This window comes from Falco biarmicus, chromosome 7 (assembly GCF_023638135.1).
Source record: "Falco biarmicus isolate bFalBia1 chromosome 7, bFalBia1.pri, whole genome shotgun sequence".
Classification (NCBI taxonomy): domain Eukaryota; kingdom Metazoa; phylum Chordata; class Aves; order Falconiformes; family Falconidae; genus Falco; species Falco biarmicus.
This window is the reverse complement of record NC_079294.1, coordinates 21,131,106-21,141,217: the sequence shown is the minus strand read 5'-3', so window position 1 is coordinate 21,141,217 and position 10,112 is coordinate 21,131,106.

Below are 10,112 nucleotides of genomic sequence, written 5' to 3'. Positions count from 1 at the left end.
AGCATTTCCCAGGGCATTTCTTTCTCTGACAGTGTTCACAGCGAGACCAAGATCCGGATTTAAGATGGCTTGTTGTTCAAGAGCAAAGATCCCATTTCATTAGGCTCTGCTCTGCGCAGGGGTGCCGAGGAGAGGAGCCACATTTCATACCTTTCAGCAGGGGCACAGCGTGCTGCAGCTAATCATTTTCAAGGAACGGCCTGAGATCAAACCCTTCTGGTATTTGTAAGGAAAAACCTGCTGCTTATTCTTACAGGATATAAATATCAATGTTTGTCAAAAAGGGAAAATGGGAAGAGATGGTAAAAAAATGAAACATGGACGTTTCCAGTGCATGGGAAAGGCTTGTTCTGTTTCTCAGAAACTACCCTTGTAAATTGTCATTTTTGACATGCTTTACAACAAAAGCATCTGCAAATCAGAAAGTCACCTACTCTCCCCTCCTTTGCCAGCTTTTCTTTTTCTTGCAGAGGAGCTAATACACTAAAGCTGGGCCTGCTAGGTATGAGCTCACCAGGGCATTGCAGGGGTTTGGATTTGGGACTGAGGAGGGTATGGTTGCACTCAGTACAGAAGCAGGGGTCAGATGTGAGGGTAGAACTGAGATTTCAAAGAGTCAAAGCTTTCTTTCATGTGAGGGATGTGGAGTCCATGGGTCAAACGTGAGGTGTCAGCACCCACGAGTCCCCCTGGCTTGGGAGCGTACCTGCGCCTTTCCCATGGATTTTAATTCACTGGAAAGGAGAAGCTCAGACAGCTGTACCTGGGGAGGGCTATGTGTTTCATCCATAGCAGACCTATCCCAATCTTTTAGTCTATTCATCACATCCCATACGCAAGTTTATTACGAACTCTCTCAGGCATGGCTCTTTACATATCCAAAGGGATGGGAAAAGCTTGCACAATGACGGATCGGGGAAGGACCATGCATTACTGCAATACAGCAGGTGAAAGCCAGCTTGAAAATCTAGGCTTGGTCCTTGGCCAGCCTCAGCCTCCTCACTCTTTCTTTTCACTGAAGACATCAGCCTTCAAACAGGCAAATGCTCCCTTTAAATAAATATATAAATACATATAAATAAACATATAAATAAATAAAATGGATTTATTTGCAAGGATGCTGCCAGCCACCTACAGGTGAAAGCTGTCTCATTATCACAAACAGCCCCCCGCGAGCAGCCCGGGGGCTCCATCACCTGAGGCAAGGTGAGCCTTGCACGGCATGGTGCAAAGGCTTGCTTTGAAGGACAGGGGCAGCAGTTCTCAGCCTGGCCTGGGTCAGGGCTGCCTTCTTTGCAGCTCCCAGCTAGGTGCTCCACCAGGAGCATCCCAAAATGGTTTTTATCTGTCCTGGTGGCCCTTCAGGAGATGGAACCTGCACGGTGCACCAAGAAATGCCCTGGCTTCAGCTGCCTGTCTCTGAGGACACCTCACTGCAAATGGCCCACCAAGTAGAACACTGGAGCTGGAGGGCAGCGTGGGCAGGCTGGTGATGGCTGCTGGAGGCCCCTTACCTACAGCCAGTGACCTGCTCCAGGGCAGCCATGTCATCTTCTGGGCATCTGACTTTGTTCCTCCAGACCTAGGCTGAGTGCTGTGGTTCCCACAGCAGTTTCAAGGATAATTTAAGCGAGTTCAAGCCTCTTGCTTTGACCTATGTCTTAAATTGATTTGAAAGCACCAGATGAAACCAGCTTAAATGCTGCCCCATGACTGAATTGAGTACAGATGTGCAGCCATGATCTCACCTTTGCTCTTGCAGCCTTAGTGTTCACCTGAACCTGGAGGTGTCCTTTGCTAATCTGTGACCAGCTCACACGGTGGTGAAGTGCAAAATGATATGACGGCTATGGGACAAATCCCTCTTGTGCATCCCCCTGCAGAGCAGAGATGAGATGCTGTCAGAAACACACGGGTTTTCTTCAGTGGCTTATATGTGCACCAGAGGCAGAAGAGCAGTGAGGAGGGAGTGAAACACAGCAGGGGAAGATGAACTGAGTTAAAAAGAAACAGATGGAGAAGGATGGAGATTTGCAGAACAAGACAGAGGACAATCACCACACTGGGGTAAGAAAAAACCCCCAATCCTTAATGGGCAAGGAGAAGCAAACACCCCACTTCTTCCCATCTCCCTCCTCTTGCCTCCTCCTTTGTGGTTCTTTGTAGTGTCTGGATCAAGAAAAAAAGCTAACAGCAATGTGAAAGTGTAATCAACAGTGAAGGAAGAGAAGTGTTTTCTGCTTGCTAGCAGAAAACTAGCCCTGTCATTAAATATCACAGGTTGACAGCCTTCTGTGATGTGAGGAGTGAGAAATGAAAGACCTGAGCCAGTAAAGCTGAGAGTGACAAATGGAAATCACATTGAAAAATATCCAGTGTATCTGGAAATTCAAGTCCAAGCTCCTGGAGCCTCATGGGGAGCCAAAAGAGACCACCAGAAGGGTGATTTTTGGGAAAGCCAGGAACTCCTCAGCCAGGTGTCCCATGCATTGCAAGGAAAAGCCAGGAGGCTGTTCCTCTTACGGGCACACTCAGCACCGCCCTGGCTGCTTTGGGACAAGCCTGCTGGAAAGAGGAATGAGTCTGATTACCAGAGCAAGCAAACATTAGGTGTATGGTAAGCAAGAAGAGGGAGAACAGACGGTGGATAGCCTCTACTGCAGATAAGGCAGGACAAAACTGAGGGCAGGCAAATCTGGGGTACCATGGGAGAGGAGTAAGGATGGCAGAAGATCTGGCTGTTATCTGGGGTGCAGCTAGCACCATATCCATCTAAATCCGAAGTTGTTTTAAATCAGCTGCAACAGAAATTATTTGTGATGGCATCAGACCATTAGGTCACCATGCATTCATCATGAATTGGGGCTCACCCAAATTTCCATGCATAGTTAGGCCACCAGCCACTGCAGTATAAATAACAAAACTTGCAGTTCATTTTGATACATTTATTTCACTAATAAAACACTGGAATCAGTGATCTGGCACTGCCTTCCATGGACTGAACTGAGGCAGACTGTGCACATTCATCCAGGTGCCCTTTTTTTTTTGCCCCCAGACTGAGCAGAAGTCAATAAATGAGCTACAGCCAGCACACTGAGATTTGGAAGGGTTTGCAGGTACTTCTGATTTTGTGCCTCGGATGATTTTGTCATTTCTCGACCTCAGCCCACATGTCATGCTTTGCTGTGGATTTATTGAAGTCAGGAGTTCACAGCTTTGAGTGAGATTCAGAACATATATTATGGATGCCAGGGAGGTCAGAAATCCAGAACTGGGACAGACACACCTTCAGAAAAGCACTTTCCTCCCCTCTCTGAAGACTGATCAGCTGCAGCTCTGAAAAACCTGTTCAGCAGCTTGGTGCCCTAAAAATGTCCCTCTCTTTCTCTATTTCTGCACATCCACCAAACTGCATTTGGGAACCATTTTTTCCAGCACCATTACACCATTTCCAGCTATGCTGTGCTTGAGGTGCAATGCCCTACCACCAGCAGCCTGCAGGAGCAGGAGCTCAGCTACTGGGGACCAGCAGCCCTTTCTAGGGACTTGAGGTTTTAGAAATGACAAGAACAAGCTTCCCCATGGGACCTGTCTGAAGGAGCAGTGACACGTTTCCTACATTCATCATGTGTGTTTTGGGTCTCCTTGATGTGAAATTAACAGGAAACCGGTGCCAAAGGTGAAATTGTGAGGTCGTAACGGCTGAAATGGGAATCAGAGGCACTCTGTTCCCCAGGACTACCTTTTATACCTTTTACTTCTTTGCCCCTGAGGCAGGCCGGCCCCCAGGCTTCAACAACATCCCACCTCAGTGTAGTGACGCTCCAGTGCCCAGCTCCTCAGCAGGATCCGTTGTACAAGCCTGCTGGGTCACAGCAGGGGCCCAGGCTGCCAGCAGTGCATAAATGCACCAAGCCCTGACCCTGAGGTGGAGGCACACAGATTTAATGCCTTTTATTCTCTGTTGTCAGAAAAAAGTAATTTACTTACCACACATTTTCACTCTTCAAAGGAAGAGGAGCTTGTTGATATACAAGTAGTACTGCTTTAATACACTGACAGTGTTAAACCAGTGCAGCTCCCTCAGGATGGACACAGCTGCCGGATTCGAGGTGTTTATAGCCCTGCATTGCCAGGGGAATGAGCTATAGCCACAGAACAGTTCTTCACACTCCCCTTGACAGCATCAGATCAAATCTCGGTTAGACAAACAAAAAGACCATCCAAAAATCCACCCCCAGTCAAAATAATAGTTAACACCACATAAGCGAGGTCTCAGTTTCTGGCTGTTGATGGCAGAGACACATGCATCCAGAGAGCCCTCTTCAGACAGTCTGTAGTAGCTTAGAAAATAGGTCATTTGATACATCTCAGTAGGCATTAATAGGCATAGCTAGTAAGGACCGCTGACATTTAAGTACTTCACTGCTGAAGACACATCCATGGTGTTCCTTAAGCCTCAACAGATGATATCTGCTCATCTTTCTCCTTACCACTATTGTCCATCTCCCCAGCTGGCTCATCAAGTTACCTTACAAGGGTTCTGTTTGCACAGTGCAGCTGTTGATGGGCAGGCATGGTTTCAGCAGAAGCAATGAGGACCGCAAAAGCAGCTTGAATTCCTTGTCTTCTCCACGTCAGATTTGCAGAGCAGCAAGGCTAGCACACATGTAGAGGGAGCATTCTGCTCCTGTGCCACACGTAATTGGGAAGTCAGGTTATGTGACTCTGACACTGTTTCCCAACACCTTTTTATGTCACTATCACCACAATCCACCGACAGATACAGGAAGGAGGGTGGGGAAGCTCTTTTTGCCTTATCAAACCAGCACACCTAGAGCATTGAAGTCTTTGGGCTTAAAACATACAAAATAGCTTGTGCAGCTTAGCACCAATCTGCCTGAACACCAGCACTTCATTCCACAGACACCCTTACTGTGTTTAACATCACTCCCTGCATCTCCCATCCTTAGAAGAAACGAAGAGCCATCTAGGGAACAGAGTACTCCAAAGATCAATCCATGTGAAGCCTTGGAATTTCTTCCCTATAAAATGTGTTGTTACCTAACAAACAGCCCCTCTGCGCAGCCTTTCTGAAGCAAACCAAAGCAGTGTCATATCAATCAGGGTCTTTCTCCCCACTCCTCAAACCCGAAATGCAGTTTGGAAATTTTTGTTGGTAGAAACACATGCAGCCACTTTAGCTGACATTTTTCAGACAGCCAACTCATTGAGAGTCTACTCACTGTTGGGTATTTAGAGAAGGGAAGGTGACATGAAATCCTGATGATGATACAGCTCACCCCCAGCAAGGCAGGCACTGCCATGTCTTGGTGACAGGAGACTTGCTAGAAAAACTCTGCCTAGCTCTTCTCAGACTACCACAAGAAATATCAATCACCCTGAAATTTTCATCCTGAAAATACGAAGTGCAAAAAACAAACTATCTAGGGAGAACCAAGCTCTCACTACTGAACACTAAAGTCACAGAAACTGTCTTGAACTAACTAGACTTTGGCTTTGGTTCAGCACAGCAACTCCTACACACCCATCCTCACCATCATGGATTATTTGGGGTATTTGGATATTTTATTGCAGTGTACCTAACACACAGCACCCCGTGGCTTTTGGAATCCCCTTCAAGTTGACTGTGTTTTCCAGGCTTCACCTGTTCACCTTCACCCTTTGTTCAAGATGCAAGTATAGTTCTGTAAGATAGAAGTGAGAAAACCACACTGGTTTTACCAGCATGTGTTTTCCATCTTGATTCCAGCACAATTTGCTTCTTTGTACAGCAGTTCCATTTAACTTCCCGGGGAAAATCCAAAAACAAACACCAAAAAAATTCCCCAAACTCACTCACAGGGATTTACAGAAAAATAAGGCTGGTGAGGTTACTGACTCCATCCTCTCTCCTAAATGAAGTTCTGAGATTTTTAAAAATGAGCACCCATTTAGCAAGAGGAAGTTATTTTAGGTCTGGAGGTCTGCTCTTGTATTTCTTCTCGAGGGAGCAGGGATTTTTGGAAAGCGACTAAGTTGAATTTTTCAAGAAAATCCTCACTTGGCTCATGTGTCCCTTTTTTGAAGTATTTGACTGGAAGAGCAAAGCATGGTGCTAACACATAGTGAGAGGAGCGAAGGGGAGGGAACACGTGCCAAGGTCACCTCCTCAGCAGTAGCAATGGCAAGCTTCACAGCAGTGCTATAAAACTTCCCTCTGATATAAGATACCACTCACAGCCACTTTTTAAGAGCTATAAAAATCCAGAGCAGGCACACATTAATTAAAGCAGTTCAGAGAGAAGTGCTGCGTGTCAGTCTTGGCAGCAAGTGACTGAAGGGCATGTAGTGCGCATGGGAGCAGGACGCCCGTGGACAGTTAGCTAAAACATTTTAGGTTTTATCACCTCCAGGTTTGTCAGTGGCCAGCCCAGATGGTTTACAGCTGGTGAGCCAGCCCGTGTGCTTGTAAGGAAGCAATGTGACCTGTGTCATGAACCAATGTGTACCATAAGGAAGTTTTTCTTCATGATTAGCCCAAACCTCCTTTGCTGACATTTACGTCCATAACCTCCTGCCTGCTTTCTAGTCTAGATAGGACCACAAAAATCCCCCTCCTCTTCACCACAATATTTTCCTTATCTATCTCCTCGTCCCTCTGTTTCCCCCGAGCTAGACAAACTCAGTTCTGGCATTTGCCCATAAGCCACATTTCCACGCTGGTGTCCCCTGCAGAGCACAAGACTCACCTTCCAGAGTGACAGGTCCTGAGCAAAAGAGGCAGCGAGGAGGACAAGGACCCGTCTGGGCTTCCCTCAGCTCCTTTCTCTCCAAGGTTAGGGCAAGGCAGGCTAAGAGATGGTTGGGGTTATCACCCAGGTGCAAACCTGCTAGAGACAGCAATTTCTCTTCCTTGTCCCCTGCTGCAGCACATCAGGAGAAATAAGCTTTTGCTATGAACCCACTGACTAGCCACAGTTGGTGGTGAAACACATCCAACTAAAGGAGGAAGTCTTTCTGGTTTTAACTGGTGATTATTCCAATTGAGTGAAATAAAGATAACCCACTTTTTCTGGTTCTTACATCTATCTACCTGTATTTATCTCACCTCGTGGCTTCTTTGTCCAATGTTGCAGCAGGGCTCCCACACTGCTGGTAGAAAGAGCACCCTCCAGTATTTCACTACACACTGGAAAACTTGAAAATGGTAGAGCAGAACTGGGGACATGGAGTTAATGGGGCCAGAGCCCAGTGGCATTAAGAGTCCTAATACCCATTTGCAAAACAAAGGGAGAAAAAGGCACTTGTGTGTTCTTGAGAGCCTAATTCAGCACCACCTATGGCTGTTGCCACAGAACATGCACTTGAAGGCAGTTTTCTCCCCCGTAACTGATTTGTCAAGAGATGGTCAGTCCAGTCATATTTTCCAGAGCTCTGTAAGGATTTCTTAGGTTCCAATTTTACTGCTTGGCATGACTTCCCCTTCTAGTGTGAGGAAAATATCTGTAAAATAGAGCTGGTCTTTAAGACATCAGCACAGTGATTTGAGACACGCAGCTGAACAACATCTAGTATCTCTACCCATGTCACAGAACCAAGAGAGAGACAAAAGATGATGTAATGCTTTTAAAACATATGGAAAACATTACCTGAATAGCAAAAATCTGACTATATACACACGGTCATAGCTCAGATTTGGGTTCTCCATAGCCCTTGCTGGACAAGTAGGGATAATGATATTTTTTTATTCACAGCACATTGAAAGGGGGTCCCACTCTCATTTTCACATGCCACCGGCAGTCAGTCTCTCTGCTTTTATTTATGGTTAGAAGTCCTGGACAGAGTTGGGGCACAGAGGAAAAAGGATAGAGCAACTGGCACAGCTCAGCAGATGCAAAGTACTGTTTGGCATTTTTCAAAGGACAATCAATTGGAAAGGACTTGCTGTGAATCCATGTGAAACAGATACATGTCAGATCCCCACAGAGCACACTACAATGCAAAGCAGGTTTTTTGCATTTTTTTCCAAAGCTCTTAGAGCAGCAGGTTTTTTGCAGAGAGTTTGGACAGGAAGTTTTTTTCTTACGTCTTTCTCTGTATTTCTGACAGCTGTCTAGTACCTTTTTCCCAGATTTGTCACATTTGTGCTGAGATATATAAATGTCTTCTCTTTTTTGCTCCTTAACCACTGCACAGTCTTTCCATTTTTTAAGCAAAGAAAGATAGAAGCCATATTTTATATCATCTATAGCTGAAGTTGGCATCTTTCCTGTACAATAAAATGGTTTCTTATCTGAAGATCACATCTCTATTCTACAGTAAAAGCTTCCATCCTTTTTTTTTCCAGTTCTCTTTACTCCTCCCATCTCAGAAACTACTTTATCCAAAAGCTTGCAAAGAAGAATAATAAAAGAAAGATGGTTTTGCTCTGTTTCCTGGCGACCAACACCACTGAGACCCCAAGAAGTATCATGCTGGCTAGTTCAAGGCAGAAACAAGCACCGTGATAGTTCAATGGGAAGAGAGGATGCAGCACTAACCTTGGCGCAGAAAATCCTTGCCACAGCTGCCTGCTCTTCATGGTGGAATTCACAGTGATGGAGGAATCTGTTTTCAATATGGAAAATTATGTTCCATGCATGTTTGTTTTGGCTTTTTTGTGGGTTTTTTTCCCCCTTGCTAAGCTTAACCATGTTGGCTCTCTCGCATTGCCCTCTCTACCTGTAAAAGCATTTAACAAAACTCTCTCGATGTGGGGCTAATATGAGGGGGCACACTGTGGCTCCCTTAATAACTTGAAGAGAAAGCTGGATACATCTCTGCACTTAGCTCAGACTGCCTCTCCCTTTCCCCAAAACAATGTACCCCTGAGGTTGGGGAAAAGCTCTTATGCCAATAACACTAAACACAAAACTACATAAAAATGACAGAAAGGGCTTTAAAATAGCCCTTATTCCCAAAGAATATCAAGGGGATGACAGTTTGTGTCAGAATGTGAGAATGAAGGAGGCAATTTATTTCTGGACTACTGTGGAGGCCTGAAGGAAGGAGATCAAGGAACAGTGATAGGAACTGACCTACTGGTTCAGACTGGAGGTGCCTCTAAATCAGTACAGAACATTGCACGCTGGCCAGGGCTGCTGGTGACTCCTTATTACAGAGGGTCCCTCTGCACAAGCAAAAGGGCCAGTTCCTCAAAGGCATTTAGGCACAGGGCCAAGGCAACGAGGTACTTCACAACACTAACGACATCGCCTTCACCTAAAAAAACCCCACCAAAACCACATTACAGATAGTGTGGAGTTCAGATACTCCACAGGGAACCAGAGGAATAGAAATGCAACAGGAAGACAGCTTCCCATGCCTGCAGTTAGCAAATAGCAAACAGAAAAATGCCAGAAGGCCTCAGGGATATGTTGTCTTCAGTCCTGTCAGTCATCGATGTGACAGCTGGGACCTTAAAGAACTGTCAGAAGAGGGAAACCAAGGCACTCCAAATGTCAAGTCTATCAGCAGCATAATTAACATGTCATGTATGGTCTGCTCAGAAACGCAGGACTTACTGCGCCTTCCAACTGCCAGACTATCAAAAATGCTGCTTGGCTGGTAATTCCTATACATTGCAGTAACATCTAAGTTACTGCAAATCCAAGAATAATGTAAACTGTAGTGTTTGGGAAGGCAGAAATCAGTTTTTAGTCCATAGGGGAAGGCAAGATAACCTACCACAGCGGATGCTGGTACTCCCACTCCAGAGGAGTGGCTCGAAACATGTACCCAGTTGTATTCTTAGAAAAGCACATCTGTTTCACATGGGCAAAACACCTGAAACAAAAAGGATGGGGGCAAGTTCTGAAGTGAATTCATAAACCAAGACAGGTTTGGGGACCTCAGCAGCTGGAACATGCTTCCCACTAGCCTCAAGAACCAGACTTAGGCAGGTGGCATCGAGCACCACATAAAAGGGAAAATTTCTCTCCCCCATCTCAGGCAATGTACCTTGGGCAAACTTAACAACATAAAGCGACAAGCGACAAAAAGAAAAGTCCCATGTTGTGAAAGCCAGCCCACACAGAGAGGCACGGCAATTCTCTCCTCTGCAGACAAAG